This window comes from Columba livia, chromosome 24, assembly GCF_036013475.1.
Source record: "Columba livia isolate bColLiv1 breed racing homer chromosome 24, bColLiv1.pat.W.v2, whole genome shotgun sequence".
NCBI classification, from domain to species: Eukaryota; Metazoa; Chordata; class Aves; order Columbiformes; family Columbidae; genus Columba; species Columba livia.
Window position 1 is genome coordinate 3,395,772 of NC_088625.1, and position 18,818 is coordinate 3,414,589.

The 18,818-nt window shown below is 44.8% G+C and overlaps 1 protein-coding gene across 4 annotated transcripts in view; it reads right to left on the bottom strand.

Moving 5' to 3' along the window:
- Positions 1–16,072, bottom strand: part of ZBTB44 (zinc finger and BTB domain containing 44) — a 36,742-nt gene extending 20,670 nt beyond the window's left edge. For 2 of the 4 annotated variants that reach the window (XM_065040441.1, XM_065040440.1), the window contains exon 1: positions 15,719–16,072. The gene's annotated coding sequence lies outside the window, so the exon portion shown is untranslated. The remainder of the gene's footprint in view (positions 1–15,718) is intronic. The other 2 variants (XM_065040442.1, XM_065040439.1) reach the window with 1 other exon arrangement.
- Positions 16,073–18,818: the final 2,746 nt, after the last annotated feature.

Consider the following 18,818-nt stretch of genomic DNA (forward strand, 5'->3'; position numbering starts at 1 on the left):
AACATCAACAACATAATTGGCTCTGATTATTTTCAGGAGTCAGTCCGCTTCTTCACATCATCCTTCTCCTTTGCCTTACACGTATGCAAAAACACACCACGCTTGCAAATGGCTCATGTGGAGCTTCACAGATACAAAGAGCACCGCAAGTTTGGAACAACTTACCACAAATCTCACCAGTCTTAGCACATATTTCAATGGCAGCTGTCAGAGCCCACCTTGTTCTACAGACAATTTACACTTGGCTTCGTCTTGTTCCTACGATTTCACTTTTGATATTGCAAACCCTTTCAGACAGAGGAAAAATATCTGTTCGAGAGAACGGATTAACTAACACTTAACAGTATATATAAAGTCTGAGTGAAACTATAAGGGCCATTTGGATTTAAAACGAAATTTCACGCTACTGCAGAGGAAGAAGTTAAGCACAAGCAAAACACTCCCTTCAGTGAAAGAAAACATATCGACCTCAAGAGGCTTCTGAAGATCCAGACTGCTTGTTCTCTAGCATGAATCAAATGAAAAGCATATTTAATTGATCTCAGACCAAAACACTACAGCAAAATCTTGTAACAGCACTATTCTAAAATGGCCTTGGGATACCCTTCCCTCTCAATTCCCAGTCGCTGCAGCAATTCCTTGGCACATCAGAACTCCAGAAGTACTTCAGCTCAGCCACTGGCTACAAAAAGAATAATATATTTGCAAGGACTGTCAACAGTATATCTGGTATTTAGAACTAGTACCAATATATAATTGTAAACAGGGAGAAAAATCTAAGCAAGCGATACTCCCCATTTTTCTATGCCCAGAAGACTAAGCCATTTTCCCTCTGTTCATGTGAAGGAGCAATGCTCAGCTCTCCAGTCTCCGAGAGCTGCTCACCTCCTTCAAACCCTGCTCTGAACCACCCCTCGTCCTGCTTCCCCCTCCCATCCACCTCTCCCCTCTTCTGGCTTCCTTTCCCCTTCTCCTTTCATCTTTTGCTTCCTTGACCTTGATCCAGTTACAGAATGTAAAATAAAACAACGGAAGCTGGTGATGTGCAATAAATTGATTTACATTTATTACAGGAGCAGTGTGCCTGCTGTGAATGTGGGATATTGCTCTGTTTAGTCACTTCTGTAAAATGATTTTCCCCCCTCACTGCGCCGACACCACCATTCAAACAAGTGGTTCCTACACAGGCTTCAGCATGGACAAAGGATGTACACATATATATGCTATTTTCAGAAAAATCAAAAAGGGTCAGCTGAGGAGGGGGAACATTATCAGTTCTTTACAGTTAATGAGGTAGTAAAAACATAAAATATTTGTAGAAGGTAATTTAAACAATATGAAAATGCTTTCCACGTGAAAAGAGGAGCACGCTAAAGCTCGGCCACCTTATAAAATGGTTCAATTCTCTTTGTTAATCTTTTAGTGGCATGGGGCACTTTTATGGTTTCAGTTTTATGGTGACGAAAGAGAGTAAAGGGCTGCAACGTTACAACTTCACCTCAAGTCATCACCATTTCAAAATGACACTTTGTCATGTCTTATTACCGAGTATTAGATAGCCCATGACAGCACTTTTTAGACCATAAGGTATAGGGTGCTGCTTTCAGGAATTATTCAAGACCATAAACTGAATGCGTGTGAGGCCATGGTGTATATCAGATTGCTACAGTTATCTTTAAGGAAATTTATTTTTAACCCCCACCACGTCTTGGGCACCATCCCATGAACAGCAACAGCAGCCCAGACACAGAAAAATCTTCTGTGGGGAAAATTTGTGTGACCTGGAAAGTCCTCAAGTGACTAAGTAGGAATGATGCACAGCTACACCCTTAGCAGAAATATTAGTCTGATAACTTTGACAACACACCTCATCTCTAACTGCTCCTTCGACAGATAACAACTGGCTGTTGTGAGATAAAGGAAAAAAACACCTTATCTCTATCAGCATCTCGCTGTACTACACAGGTACCAGCATTCCCTGCTCCCTCAAACTAACTGGTTAGTATAATTAAGTTTATAATTGAATTACAACAACTACTCTTACTGTGTACTTAGCTGCAAGTTTGCTACTTCTATTTCAGACCCGAAACACTTGTGTATCTAAACACACATCTGTTTCCTCCAACACCAGCTGGCCTAATAAAAGGGACTATCTCCCACTATAAATCTTGACAAAACTGCTGGCTGGAACTGCCAAACATTTCTTGTCTCAAACGAATCAACAGCACTTTCTAAACTCGGTTTAAAACCGTATTTTAAGTCAGGTCAGTAAACCTAGTTTGAACTCAGCCCATCGCTGCCAAGCCTGAGGGTACATATGAAAAAGAGAAGGCAAACACAAGGTTTCTGTCCTCAAAATTACGTCGCTGTGCAGTATTCACTTCGGTGTGCTGGAATTTGAGGAATGCAAACCTGTAACCTTTGGCTGCAGCGGGTGAGCGGAGCAGGGAAATGAACCATCCAGATACAAAACTTCGGTTCCCTCTAGGACAGCGGACTGCAAACTGCAAGTGCACAAAGGAGCCACTGTTCAGTCAGCTACTTCACAAACACCGTTATGGTAAAACCTGAAATAGATGCCGGGCTGCCATCTATAAATGGAGGCTGAGGCAATATTATACCCTGCAAAAAAACACACGAACATTCGGTTCTGGGGCTGACCTGAGCTTCTGTCTCTCAGTTCGGGAATCAGACTTGTATTCTCCAAACTACTCCCAGGGAAACACCCCGAAACACTGAAATTGCTCCTATGTTCATTTCCTCCCAGCTTGACAGTAGAGGACAATTTTCAGGCATTTTCTGCTTGAAAGGGTTTATGGGGGGCTTTTATTCTTGGACAGTTCTCTGGGGAAGCTTCTGTCTACGAGATAAGTAACTCTGGAGAAGTCCACTTGGGAGCTTTAATGTAGAACAATTTCACCCAGTAAGATAAATACTTGAAATACTATAACCCATCTATTTATTGTTAGCAGTAATATTCCCTCTCACAGTAGAAGGCATTTAAAAGAGTGTGTTGTGCTTTTCCTACGTACTCCAAAAGTACTGTAATTGATAAGGTCCTTTATTTTGTAAAACTTAGGGCTTTGGCACAACCGCATTAGACAAGTTCACATGCCAGAGCTTTTGAGGCCATTGACTCCATCTGCCATTACTGCTGCTCATGAAAAGAAATTTCTTAGCTTATTTGTATTCATGCACAAGCTTGTACGTATGTTCACCACTTAATTTTTCTTTTTGCAAGAGCACTTTCCAATGATGCTACAGTGGCAAATTGCTTCACAAGCAGCCAGTTCTTCCTCTGAAAAATTCCTGGCAAAGAGACTTTCCAAGAGGATCTTCTACATTTTAGGTTCAAACCACTGAAGCTACTGCAGAAAGGCGGCAGGTAGTATTTCAGAACTGGAGCTGAGTTTCACAGAGGTGAATTCAAACACTACCACGAAGCACCTATGGTTCAAATGTGTAAGTGCACACAAACAATGCTAATTGTTCCAGGCCTGTGTAAACAGCCTACATAATTTTCAGATGAAAGATGAACTCTGTGCACCCAGGCCCTTTAAGTGTTTAGATTTTGTGACAATAAGCTCCCTTTAATCTTAGCTAAGTTCCTCTCCAGTGTTGAGGTTTACAAAACAAAAGCACCGAGGCTACAACTCTTCACAAAAGGCTGCTGAAAAGATCTGTACATTTGGAAATCCTGAGCTGTGCCAGGTCCACGATAACTTTCCTTGCTTGGTACCAACCAAGGTAAAGCTCTGCAGCACAGGGAAAAGAGGCAGGTGCAAAAACACACATTATTCCCACACTGGAAGTTCTCCAACAGACCAGGAATAGTATTTATATGCAAAGGAGAAAAGGCATCCAACAGTTCCTCCTCCAAAATAATTACTCAGCACCAAGGAAGGCCCAGTGTCCACGAAATACCCATTTCATATTCCTAACATATCTCATTTCCCCAAAATTAAACCCTATAATAATAGAAAAATTGTAACTGTAACATGCCATGAAAAAATACGTGTGAGGGCACAGTAAAGTCCTAGATAGCAGTTCCAGCACTGACTCACATTATCATTGCTATTGAAAACATTAATCTTTAACGTGGATAGGAAAAGAATGACTCAGATGATGGAAAAGTGAATTTGCGTGACGCAAATCTGGTACGTGCATTTTAATTCTCAAGAGCTGCCGAAAGCATTGAGACAAGTAGTGGGGTGCCAAAACCAGCAATTTATTCTACAAAATGGTTTTATTGTAAATTGAGATGGTAGGTCAGCTGCAACAGAATACTTCTGAAAGGATAAAATTAGAAAGCATTTACATATACATTTTAAGGGAAAGTTCAAGGTGCAATTTTTGCAGTAACAACAGATTTCTTTCCGCTCACAAAGAGTACAGACAATCTTAGACTGGTTTGCATGCCTGGAACTTCAACTAAGTGTTGATTTAGAGAGAGCTGACACCTCTCCCAGCCACTTACCACCCCTGCAACTTATCATTTGAAACTCACTGTTTTTGGCAACAAAGTTAATTAGATTGACTTCTTGAAGTGTGTTCCTATACAACAGATAGCAAAAGATTCACCTATTCTGGCTTTGAGTTTTAACTGTTCTTAGCATCAAGGTGTAAACTTTGGTCAAATCAATATTTCTGCTGAATGCACCGAACTCAAGCTGTCCAGATGCTGGGACATGAGGTTTATTCAGCGGTGAGGAAATGGATAGGCACAAGGTATGAGGCTCATGAAGGAGCCCCCATTTCTGTGCAAATTCCTTAAAATAGTTACCAAAATTATCTTCTCTCTCCTCAACTTTTGTCATAACAAGCCTGTGGCCTGCTCACCAAACTCGTTTTGTCATCCTCACTCATCACCTCGAAGTGGGTGAAATCTGGACCGCACAGAGTGTGCTCCTAGCCAGCGCTCTCCGAAAACTCCAGCAGCGCGTCCCTCGGCTGCCAGGGCCCTCCTGGCACGCCGGGCAAGAAACGCGTCCACTTAGCACAGCTGTCTTGACTCAGAGCTGATCTGAACACAACTGAAGGGGCCTGTGAGAGAAGCCAAAGTATTTTGCTAAGAGAACTTACAGTGTATTACCAAATCTCCTCTGCGGGGCTGGATGGGGAAAGACACTGCTCTCGCAATCCACTTCTGCACACTCCTGTTACTTGATTTCAACTTCATTCGCCAGAAGACGGACTGTACCACAGCACAGGTTCTAGTTCCTCCCTGGGTTTGTAGAATTTTATTATTTTTTACCATGGATATTAAACACAAACAGCACATTACCTGCTGTTAGAGCAATACAGACCAAGAACAACTAAGAAACATTTGCGTAGTTCTACATGTCTTGTTGTACTCATTCTAAACTATAAAGTTTAAAAAGTGTACAGATTCCAGAGTGAGAAGACCCAAGTCTTCCTCATGCTCCAAGACTGCCTCAGCAGATAAAAGCAGGATGTTTGCTGGATACATGAAAAAAACATCTGCTGTAATGAAAAAGAGGACAGCACGTCTACTACTTTTATTTTACAATATTAAAACCAACACAAAACATATAGAGCTGTTGTTCTTGGATCAGGAGGTCATAACAAAGAAAAAGCTGTAAACCATTAATTAAACAACCACTAATTTTCAGGAGTTGCTGTTCCTACACATAATGTGAAAAGCAACATGTCTTCGGGATTTTTGTTTCGTTTTCCCAATGAGTCATTTGCATGGAAATGAAGAAGTCGGATGTAAAAATGCAGCAGTCAGGTTCTGACAGCGTGGCAGGAGATATTAGATAAAGAGAGCCCGGGTGAGGGCTGATAGGAACAAGTATTATATTACAGCCCAGAGGAGCCCACATTTGAGCCCCACACCCAGCAGAGGATGGAAACGCAAGCACCCAAACCAAGCCAGATCCATTGACAACAGTGCCTCCAAAAACCTTCAAAAACTTGACTGTGATGGGACAGAACAAGACACAGAGCTTACCACTTTGGGCCGACATATCTTCCAGCATGTCTTTTGCACACTCTATCTGTTTGAAACCCCCAAGTATGTCCTGAAACTCAGAAAGGAACTTTTCCAACCCCAACATCTGGCAGAATTAAGAAGTCATCTGCCTGACCATAATAGATGACAGATGCCAAGGCCACATTCATTAACTTCAGCAGCCACACGCAGCAAGCTCTTGTACAGCTCTGGTTTGCCATTTCCTCATGAAAGTGACACTTCTGGATTTATTCTTGTCCCTTATCCCATATTTGTGGCCTACAGGAAGTGGCCTGAAAGGCTTTCTTCTGACTGATCTCAGATTGGCAAGAGAATTTAATCCGACTGTAAACCTTTCTTTTCAATTTCTGTTGCAGGAACTGCACACCACTTATGTCTCAGGCAAATGAGAGACAAATCAGAGTTTTGGTCTCTGAAGCTGATGAATTCACAGCTGCTATGAGGCAGCTCTATAGCAAATAACCAATACATAGATATATCAGGAAATGATTAACTGAGGAAGTGTCACAGAGCTGGAACTCAAGTCATACATAGTGAAATTTAACCCATTCCCATTGGCTTCTGGGCAATGAAAATCAGTCTGCACAGCACTGTAAATAGCCATGAAGAAGCTGAGATGTGACAATGGCTTGTAACCAGAAAAGCTTGGGAAGCACTGACACCCAACACAGAGCTCCGTACGTAGGCACTGAGTGTGCTGGATTAATACAGCAAGAAGATGAAAGCATAGCTACAACTCCTCCCCTAGATAAAACCTGGAGATTAAACATCACATTGTAGGTGTGTAAAACATGTTACCACTCCTGTCATTAGAAGTCAATCAATCTAAAAATGTTTCCATTAGACATTACAAACATGCAAACTGATATTTTAGTTCTCAAGGAAAAGCTGCTAGTGTACCAGAAGGGGCAGGACTGTTCAGAGATGGTCTCACTTTGTGGTACACACTTGCCAGAAAGCTTGGCAACATTAACACTCTGTTAGTTTTGTCTCTCAAATATTTAGTGCAGGAGCTCTGGTTATTTAAAAATATAGGGATGTTTTCATCTCACAAAGATACATGATTAGAGGTGTTTGTACACAACTGCAGAAATCTGGCTATATGAAAACAATCTGAATAAAATAAGATGGAAGATTAAGAAAACAAACAGAAAATGGGATACCACCTGTGTTTACTAAAGCTAAAGTATGTCAAACTGACTCGATAATGTATTTTTCTGAAAAAAGGAAATCCCACATATGATGAGGACTTTAATTAATATGTTTGACTAACTTGACCTATATGGTTACTGGTGAAAACAAGATGAACAGACAAACGGAAGGTAAGGAGCCAGATGAAGAGAAGTAATTCATGTGCTTGAAATAACAGGTTAAAGAATTTACCTGTGCAGTGCCATAAGGGCTTGTTTTAGCAATGATCTTCCGAGTGTTTCCGTAGAGACACTGGCTCAAAAACTGCTGATGAAAAGGTTAAGATGTATCGTCAGCACTATGCATAAAAACAAATGACTGAGAAGTGGAGTCCTAGGAACAGAACAAAATTCATGAGAAATGCAACAGTGTGAAACTAAAACCTATTTATTATGTAATAGGGAGCTAGTAACACACTTGAGCTACAATCTGGAAGCTAATTAGTTAAAAGTGACTTTGGAGTAAGATCTCCATACTGTTAAATTCAATTGAGCAGCTAACGGAAAGGCCCACAGAACAACCATGCCATTTTAACCCTCATTTTTTGGTCAGATGTTTGTCAACGTCTATTTTTTGGTGTGTTTTTCTTCTCTGTGCATTTCTTCCTTAATGTGTCTGTAAAGTAAACTACCCTTAGATCTTTTCAGAGCATCTGACTTACCCAAACAACGTTTCAGCTTGAAACATGCACCAGCTAGAACTGATAGGGCACACATTAAGTGCAGCAAGACACCTTTTAATCTCAGGATCTAATTAAAAGAAGAGATTACGATAATCAGGGCAGTACAGTAGCGCGTGCTGTATGTAAATTGTTGATCTGACACTACTGCCTGTTTTTACGCAAGAGCCAGAAGACAAGATGTTTCTTGAAACCATTTACAGATAGACAAAGAAGATAGATGCAATTTTCTTAAAAGACTCTGTACCTTTCTACATAACTGAGGTTCACTGGCTCCAACAAATTTGATGTTTGATGAACCAGCTGCACCCTTAAATAAGATTTATCTGGGGAGAATTTAACACAGTAACTTTGCACCATTCTGGTGCACAGCAGGCAAAGATCTTTGGGATTGCAATCAGAATATTCTGGCTACTCTTTATTCCTAATGACACACAATAAACTCCACACATTTTTTTCATAGCCTTCCCTCCCCTTCAAGTCTTGTTTTTCCCTAACCATGACAGAGTTTTTCAAGTTTTGGTGTGATCATCTGAAGTCAGCTCTTTCAGAGAACAGAATGTTACCATTCACGACTTCAAAGGCCCCAGATTTAACTTGTTGCCTTTTTGAAGCTGCAGTGCAAAGTATAAACCTTGTGTGCCAAATATAGCTTTTCACAGGGTTGAACAAGCAAACTAGATAAACGCCACTTTCCCCAGCCGCCAGCACTTTGAACTTTTCATTGTAGGAATCTCACATTAGTGTTCCCTATAACACATAAATGCAAATTTCCTCAAAATTGAGGCTCACTTAACAACACGAGCAGTAACTGCTTATAAAAAGGTCTTGTTATATACTGAGTTACATTTATTCTCATGATAAAAATCAATGCGCAGACTTCACCATTGAGATGTTTCACAACAGATTTGCTGCCCTACAATTTCTGTTTTCCACCAGTGCTCTGAAATAGCACATGACCAAACCATAAGACAGCTGGTTTAACACTGGTTTGCCCTGAAAGCCCATGCTAGAGATGCCTGTGCCATTCATACATGAGCAAATCTCTGGTTTGGGAGGTTTTTGGGGTTTGATTTTCTTCTTTTTTTTTTTTACTAGAGTAAAAGCAACAAGTGAATTCATTTTGTCCTCTTCGCATCCTCATGTAGGCAATCCCCACAGAGCGTAATTAGATTATACTGAATAGACTGATATGTTACATCCCCGAGGCGCACATTCAAATTTAACCACTCTTTCCATGACAGTGTTCATGCATAATTTTCAGGTGATCTTAATACGTTCTTTATACTTTTGGTCCATGCAAATTCACATTAGATTTTTTTCCCAAAGTTCTCAGCACAGACAAGCCATTACATGGCTGTTTCCCACTCTGCGTAATAAAAAGCAAGGCTTCATTTTTAGAGTCTCTGGTATTGAACAGCAGTACAAATGACTGACACAAAACAAACAAAAAAATACAAGTTGAACAATAAATTCTTCTAAGTACTGCAAATTTGCCAAAAAATATCCATAAAGTACTTTTACTTATCACACAACAGCAACCTTCTTGTTTCAACTAATTGCAGAGAGCTGTTTTTTCTCATTTTACCATGGCTACCCAAAACATTTCAGTCTTCACTTGCACAAGTCCTGCAAGCCCATCGACATGAGCCTAAGAAAAATATACATCAAAAAGACTACTCAAACTAACCTCACAGATTAGTAACAAAACCCATACTCTCCAAGCCCTTTTTGTGAAAGAAATGTCAAGAAAAATGGCATGGACTTTTGTATCTGCATACCAAAACAATTCTAGTAGAATTTCTTGGTAGCACTACTGTATTAAATTCATTAAAGAGTCAAAAGGCAAAACAAAACCAAAACCAAACTATCTGTGCTTCCTCACACACTATTTACAGAACAGTGCCAAGTCCTACTACATCTTTGAGGAGACAAAGGCACACACCGTGCGTTTTGGGGCAGAAAAGGGCCAGTTTCAGAGATGACAGTAAGTGATGGCACAGTGAAAATGGTGCTTGGAAAACAAATTATTTCTTCATTTCCTCCAAGATTAAGAACGAGGGCCTAACAGGGTGTGTTACACCCCAGGAGTGGCCCAAAGGGAAGAATCCCTCCCCTCCTCTCTCACCCCAAGCTGTGCCTCCCATCTTACAGTGCACGAGGCTTTAATTTTTGTCACTTGGAAGTGACATACACGTCTCTTGATTTTACAGAAACAAATGACTGTAACTGCGTATCACAATCATCAGGTTTGTGACAGCCAAATTTGGCTAAGTACTGGCTTTTACTAGTTCTGAACAAAGCTCACCTGTCAGTCAGTTTGTTGTTTGAAGTATTCAGGTTTATTGCCAAAAAAAATGACAGCTTTCCTTGTCTCATCTTTATTCCAGATTAGCAAGGAAGCATTATACATTAGTGAAATCCATGTTAACTGCAACAAATGAATTTTTCTGAAGTCCAATACAAATCTTTAAAGCACACTAGCCCCATTAACACCCGAAGCACTGGAAGCCCGTGCTGACAAGAAACACCATGAAAAAACCTGTGTAAAAGAGCAAAGGGGAGAGATCAAGGGAGAGTCACACATGGTGCGCAATCTGAAGAGGCGAGAAGGCTTTGCTAATCCAGACAGCGTGGACCAGGGCCAGCTAGTCAAGGTGTCACAGACACATAAACAAGCAGCCACCTTTCCAAAGGAAGCCGCTGTAAAGAATCCTGAACAAGTTGAAGCAAGGCAGGAATGTGGTTGTGTCATCACCCTTTTAGCACTATGTGTGCCCTTTATTTTCCTAATGACTCATTTATGCAGATAAATGCCTAAAAGGAGTTCTTCTTGGCCCCAAAAACTAAAAGTCCTTGTATTTACCCAAAAATCACATTATCAGGTGAGCAGCAACTATGCAGGCTTTCTAACTTTGTTCCCTTGTATGGCCAAACCCCGACTGGCAGAACCACATCCATGGATGGGGCTGGGGATAAGGAGAGTTTTGTGGGGTTTTTTTAAACCTTCAGCATCTGTACTAACATTTCACAGAAACTTCTCAGAGTAGGTCTTTCTTAATGGGGCTATTTATCCACTTTAAAACAAACAAACAAACAAACAACAACAACAAAATACAAGATGCTGAGAGAAAACTGCAGGACCTGTCAGACCTGCGGGGCCCAAAGGCCACATAAATTAAAACTAGTGGGTTAAGAGACAAGTAGGTCCCACGGTAGGGACAGTTATTTCCAAACCCACTAGTGATTTTTAGGGCTCTTGGGTCTCCATAGGACTCAGCATCTTCATGCTGCCAAAACCTTCCAGAAGACTTAACCTGGCCAAGTACTCACCGTAATTGCAGTTTCTCCATAAAGTACTCTTGGTAACATTTAAATACAAAATGCCATCTGTGGCTAGATTTATAAACTAAGATCTTTGTCAGTGTCTGTAACTGTATTTCCACTAAAATAGCTCTCCCTACAATTACAATGTTTATTTGTACTTCTGAATCTAAAACATTACACACAGTAAATGTTTATAATGTTATCACAGATGAGCTACAAAGTATCCCTTTATTAGAAAGCATCTCTTCATGCTCTGAAAAAAACGCCTTTTTTCGAGCCTTCTTGGGTAAAGCAAGCAAATAAACTCTGTGGTCAAATCACCTCAAAACAATATAACAGAACTCAAAGGAAAATAAAGTGATGCAGAACAGCCTCTGCAAACAGATGTACTAAATAGACGGGGACAATATAGCGTGTAAAAGAAAAAAAAGTAAAATAAAATAAATGCACCAATGAACGATCATTGCCCTGTCTATTCGTGCTCTTCCACCTTCCCCCTAATGATTTACCCCTGCCCACTCTTGCAGGCCACATGCTGAGCTCAACGCACATTTTGCAGCCCTTATTATCCCATCGTTCAACCTGTTCATGCCAAATAATTACTTCCCCAGCTCTAAATTGGAACATATTATAAACATGCTATCTACAAATAATGCACAGTAAAGTGACTTCCTTAACTTGATGAAATGGAATGTAAGAATTAAATGAAATGCCGCGTGGTTACAATTCCTCTCTTCCCATCCGTAAGCACAAATACCATTTTATTGGGTTTGCAGTTCATTCCCCACCACCACCATTTCATTTAGGCACCTTTTACAAAGCAGTACTAGACATTTGTTTTCATCCAGTGAAACCATTAGAAGAATCAATTTGATCTCCAAGGCAAGTTAAGAGTAATGGACTCCTATGTTTACTTAGCAATAAGTACACAATGATTTAATTAGATCTATACGCTCTAAACTGCATCTTTCAAGGCAACAGCAGCAGCCACAAAGACAGTGAGGCATTTCAACTTACATAAATCAATGTTTTCAGTATTTTTTTCTGCAAACCACCTACTTCCATATCAAAACACTATTGCAGGTAGAGGTGCATCTCCCACCCAGCTCTGCTCCTGCAACCTCACACTTTTTCAAAGAAACAAGCAGTTCAGTTGCTGTCCCTTTTCAGCCACACACGATTCCAAGATTGATGTCGTATTTCAAGCGACAGACTGTGAACGCGCTCTGCAACCGTAGCATTTAATTTAGAAGTCAGCACTCGACACATTGAAGTATTTGGAATTTCTGAAGTCTGGCTGTCTGCACAGTTGCATAATTTGAGCAGGGATAACCTACTTATAATCAGGCGAGATAGAAGAATGTCAACAAACAATCCCTTCTACGTCAAGGGACATCTCCTTCCTTGTCACGTGCCAACAAGAGCATCACTGCTTTGTCACAGTTTGACTTTCTTCTTGTTTAAGCTAGTGGATTACAGCACCTAAAAGGATCGAAGGTACACATATCGCCAGATCTTCCCACAAGAAGAAACTCAAACATTCTCAAAGCCATTGAAAAATAAGTTTACCAGATGTAATAGACAATACCAGTGAAACACCAGATGTGAAGCAACCAATACCAGCACGAAGTACCCGAGACCACCTCCTTATCAGTGACAATTCACACAAACACTGTTCACCTCACAGCATCACACATCCATTCACAAGAAGGAAATAAAAATAAAAAGCCCCTTTCCACCAAGCCAGGGGATACAATAAAAAATAATGTTCGGACACTGGTGCAGTTTTACACAGAGGGGAAGAGCTGTATTTGCTTTTGATCCTCTTAGCAAGGAGCTGACCAGACCCTCTTAATAGCACACGCTTGCTACAGACACCAAAACACAAACCCACCTCTTTTAAAAGTTGTCAGAGTTTATGATTAACCTCCTGTTGCAATAACCATGGCAAGGATTCAGTTTCACTTGCTGACTACTTCTCCTACGTATTGCAGAAGAAATACATAAGGACACTCCCCCACTTCCAAACCTCACAGTCACAAAAAGAGAAATTGTCTCACGCTGTAAACAAAAGCAGCGCGAAGCCTTCTGTGTGGGAAAGAGAGTGCAATCCTCCCTCCTGACAAGTCAGCATCCGTGCAACGTTCACCTGGGGAGACTAAAGCAGGGCTGGAAATTCCCTTCCCCTGGAAAGGGACTGCTTGGAGTGTTCGCACCAATTAAAGTTTCGGATTAAAAACAGCTGTTTAAACAGAAGTAGTCCCTGGGGAGAGACACTTAGAGCATTGTAACTGGTTTCTGGTATAAACAGTTTTACAGCAATGGAGGAATTTAGACTGGTAGAGCTGTGTCTAAGCCAGCAGGTTCACACTTGTTCAGCTCCATCTCCTTAAATAGATGCACTTCAACCCAGGCGAGGTCTCCAGGTGCATCACACCTTGGATCTGCATTATATGTAGACGCCAAGGTGCCGTAAGATACCTCGCCAGCAGGAGAAAAGCACATTGCACTTGGAACACCCTGAAAACCTCCTGGACACCTGTCTGTGACCCACTTGAACTGAAGCAGTTCCCACTCAGTGCCACCTCTCAAGGCCCAAAGTGCAGAGCTGCGGGTGTGCCCCGCACACGATAATCAACACGTCACCTTTATAGAAAAAACACACAGCTAGAACCCGGGGATCAACTCGGGGTGGACTGGGTGACTTCCACTTAAATAACAGCTAAGTGTGCTAGACACCCCAAGGATAAATAAAACAAAAATTAGAAAAGGGGTAAAGGAAAAGCCTCGTATCAGGCAGAAGCACAGAGAGAAAGCGGGGTGAACACGTAACTGGGAAACCTGAGAAATTCGCCACGTGGGTATGGAAAACCCAGGACTTCACAAGGAAAATTATTAAAGCAAGAGACTTCTAGAAACCTGCAGAATAGATCCCAGGCTGGACAAATTAGGTACAGGACCAGAAAAGAGAAACTGAATGTATTTCCGACCTGTGGTTTCCAGCTTGGGATCTGCAGAGACCTAGGAAGTACGCAGGCTACTTCTTTGTACTCTGGTGGGCTGCTCAGAGCAGAAAAACCAAAAGTCAAAGCAAGAAACAAGGTAGATTTAACCTGTATCGCACTGCAATATCAGCAGGGCACATGAAGAAAAATGACTGAAAGTCTCTGTCATTAAAGATGTAACAGGCAGCAACGAAGCGCAGCCGAGAAGAGATAAGAAATGGGTAAGAAAGGGTGACCTCTCTGGCATGTGCAGCAGAGAAGCACCACGGTCTGGGGGCAGGCACCGAAACACCTGCCACTGGGCATCTGTGGGAACGTGCAGGACACAAAAGGACAAACAGTGGAAACCTGTGCCCTGGAAGCATGCAGGAAAAACACCTGTGTGCATCTCCAAGGCTGCGGGTGAAACGATGCCGGTGCCTTCCCTGATGTGCGCAAACAAGCACAGTGCAGGACGCACCGCCTTTGGGGAGGCAGTCAGGAGGAAAACCCGCGTGTGTGTAAATATATATATATATATATATACATATAAATATCTGTAGGATGCAACAGACCCCCCCTCATCAGTGGGCAGAACAAGCTCCACAGCACAAACAGGGGATGGGCTGGAAGAGCTGTCCCTTAGGCTTTGGTGGATGGTATCTGCATGTCTATTTAGGTGGAAAAAGAAAAAAAAACACCAAACTTTGCAGCTTTAGGTGGAGAGGTAGAAGTCCTCTGGCTGTATGTATTTAACAAGCTACAGTGGTCAAGCGTAGAGCACACCTGTGTGCAGAAAAAGAAGTCCAGCGGATTCTGGAAGGCAGCAGTACCCTTGTCTTGTGTGTACGAAGGGAGGCAACAGGCTCTTGGCAAGCAAGCTGCAGACTATACCCTCCTCAGCATCTGTCAGTGTTTATGTTTGTATATAGGAAAATAACCCCAAATACATGGAAGGGGAGCAGAGAAACAGATCTTGGCAGATGAGAACGAGGATCGCGCGTGGACGTGGGTGCAGAGGCAGCACAGCAGACCCTGGCAGATGGACGGTGACAAATATGCAGAAAGGGGTGTCGTAGAAAAAAAAATAGAAATAAAAATAACAACAAAGGGGCAGCCGGTGGGGATCCCTGTTTCCCTCCCGCCAGCCCTTAGCGGGAAAGGGAGGCAGCGGGAATCCCGCTGGGATGGAGAGACGATACAAGCCCTGCCCCCCCCAAATGAAACTACACATTTGCCTGTGCAAACACCGCGGAAAACGGGGGGTCATGGAGAGAACAAACCCCCCCGGAACGCGGAACCCGGCCGGGGGTGACACGGCCCCTCACGGAGGGACACACACGTGCGCGCGGAGGAAGTGCCACCCCCCACCCCCTGGGGACACCGGTCACACACACACACACACACACCCCCCACGGGAAACACGCGTGCACGGCGCGGGGGGGCGGGCAGACGGGGACGGACCCGCCCCCCGCCGCTGAGGGAACCAGCGGCCGCCCCCCACCCCCCCCGCCCCAAGGCCCGGCCGCGCTCCCCCGTTACCTGCGGGTCGGTGGAGGCCCGGGCGTGCGCGGGGAGGCCGAGCCCCCCTATCTGTGGCCGCGCCGGGGCCCCGCCTGGGCCATGACGGTGAACCGGGATGCAGCGGAGGATGAGGGGAGGCTGAGGAGGATAAGGAGGATGAAGAGGCCGCCGCCGCCTCCCCCTCAGGCGGCCGCGCGGGAGGGGGAGGGGGCGCGCGCGCGAGTGCACCCCCCCCGCGAGGTCGTGCGCGTGGGTGCGCGTGGACGCGGCGGCGCGCGCTGCAAACCGGGCGGGGGCGGGGGAGGGGGGGAGGGGGGAAGAGATCCCGGCGGGTCCGAGCTCCCGCGCGCCGCGCCGCCCGGGCACTTTGTTTGTGTCCCACAATGCACCGCGGCGGGGCGGCGGGGGCGGGCGGGCTGCGCGTGCGCAGGGCGGGAGCGGCCCGGGACCGGCACCCCGCGGCGGGCAGCGCTGCGAACGGGCGTTCCGGGCCGGGCACGGGCCCACCGCCCCCCGCCCGCACCCCCGCGGCCAGGACCGGGCGTCCCAGCCGCCTCGGTGCCTTGGTGTGTGCTCCCCCGGGGCCAGGACCGTGCATCTCACCGAACATGGGGCGCTCCGGTGCATGCATAACACCGTCCACGGTGTGCATCGCCACTCACTGACCACATCGCATGCACCCCCGGGGCTCAGAAACCGTGCACACCGTGCATTGCGCCGGGCAGGGGGTGCTCCGGTGCATGCGCAGCACCGTGCACTGTGCACCCCTCACCGAGCACATTGCACACGAGCGTGGGGCCCAGCACCGTGCACACCGTGCATCCCAACCCTCCGGTGCTCCAGTATGTGCACCCCAGGGGCCAGCCCCGCGCATCGCACCGAGCACGGGGTGCACCCTGCACATGGTGCATAGCTCCTCACTGAGCACGTTGCATGGACCCCGGGGCTCAGGACCGTGCACACGGTGCGTGGCTCCGAGCAGCGGGTGCTCCGGTGCGTGCACAGCACCGTGCACAGTGTGCACAGCGCCTCACCGAGCACATTGCCTGCACCCCTGGAGCCCAGGACCGTGCGCACCGTGCATCCGAACCCTCCCGGTGTGCACCCTCGGGCCCAGGACCGTGCACCTCACTGAGCATGGGGTGCTCCAGTGCACGCACAGCACCGTACGCCGTGCACAGCTCCTCTCCGAGCACGTTGCACGCACCCCCTTGGCCCGGAACGGTGCACACTGTGCACCCCAACTCTCCCAGTACTCCGGTGTGTGCACCCCCTGGGCCCAAGACCCTGCAAACCGCCCTCCAGCTTGCATCCATCCCAATCAAATTTAGAACTAACGAGTATCGAATTAATCCACCCTCATAATTTGGTCCAAATCTGCGCTAACTCGGGGTAAGCACAGCTTAATTTAGTGTGATCAGCGCAACCATTTGCTTCATGGCTTGTTTTAGGAGGGGTTTTGTTGTTACTGGGGTTGGGTTTTTTCTTTTGTGATGAGCACTCAGTAAATCGAAGCAGGAAACAGATTGAAAGGCCGCTGTCCAAAAATGTTAATCAGCAGTAAAAAATTTAAAACCAGCCATGCTGCTCCATCGGAAAACAAAAAATAGAGGCCCAATTCCCTACGCTGTAGTAAAAACCCCGGGACCATTTTAGATGATTCCTTGCAAAACTGAGGAGAGAACCAGAATCCTGGTGCTTTGCAAGGCTGGACTTAATTCTTTTGCTTCCTCTTATATTGGTTTTATATTTGTGGGGAGCTGCATTACAACCCTGGTGCACAACAGCCATCCATTGCAATCTAATCCTGTGTGAAACAGGAGCAAAACAGCACCGATTTCAGCAGGTTGCACATGTGCACGGTTTGCTCCAGCTTTAATAAGACATAATTTGCAAGGGAAGGAAGAATCTGCTCCTGGCTATCCATAGTAACACCTGAATTGCAGAAGATAGATTAAAAGCAACTTGAGCTGCCATCCCTCACCTTCAAAATGCTGCTCCGGAAAGTGTGGAGCTGGGGGTGTTTGATGGTGGAACTGTTGTAGATCAAGTGATTTTAGTCAACTGATGGTCGTATCCCGCCTGAGACTTGTTCTGAGCATGTCATGGGCTTTACACGGGGTGAGAAATAGAGTCCAAACTACCCAAATTCATGCCTGGAAGATGATAAAATTCAATGTGGTTTAGATTCTCACCATGCCTTCAGTGATTCAGACCCATCCCTGCTAAAAAAAAATAAGCCTTTTATTTTATTTCTTCCTCTTTCTCGCTTCTCCTTACAATCTCTGCCTCCCAGCCACCATCTCCGCATGGGTCATTAGCTTTCCAATTAACAGTGTTTGGGTGGGGGAAGCTGGTAGGTTTGGGACACAACCCAACTCCAGGATGAATTTCTCCCCGCTCCAGCCGAAAAGGCTGGTTTATTAATGCCAATTTATTATCCTTCGCTACCTGAAGAGGATCTCCAGCCGCTCCCAGAGCCACAGCGTTTGCTGGAGTAAATTGGTATTGATTCACGCCTGCTCGGGTTTCCTAAGCTACCGGGTCGTTCTTTCATGCCATTCGCTTTTGCTGCAGATTTGGGAGTTTCTCAGCCAGAGGCATCACAATGAATTGCTGAAAACCCCACTCCTGCTATTTTCCTGGCAGGGGGATTTGCTCTTACGGACATTTTACAGCATCATGGGTTCAATTCGTGGACACAGGTGCCTTGCTCACTGTCTTCAAGCAATCGGAACACACAATTTCTGGCTGGAAGCTGTTTTACCCTCTTTTTGCAGCCTGTGGGATACGTTTTCCTTCGCTTCGGCGGCTCTTGGAGCCGATCCCGTGCTGCTAGGAGCCTGTGTTCCTGCTCCTGGCAGCACACATCCATTAATACCGAAAGCAAATTACACCTGCCCTGCACAGCCTTCTTCCCCCCTCCCTGACCTTGGCACCTCCAGAGGGAAAAATCTCTTTACTCCCAACTTTAAGAAAGCTCTTAAACTCAAGAACAGCATTAGCACAAGGACAAGGAGGAGCAAATATCCAGGAATAACTTGGGCTGGAGATCAGGAGAGTCCAGCCATTGGAGGGAAAAGATTTGGGAATGAAGGAGCAAACCAGCATTTCAACA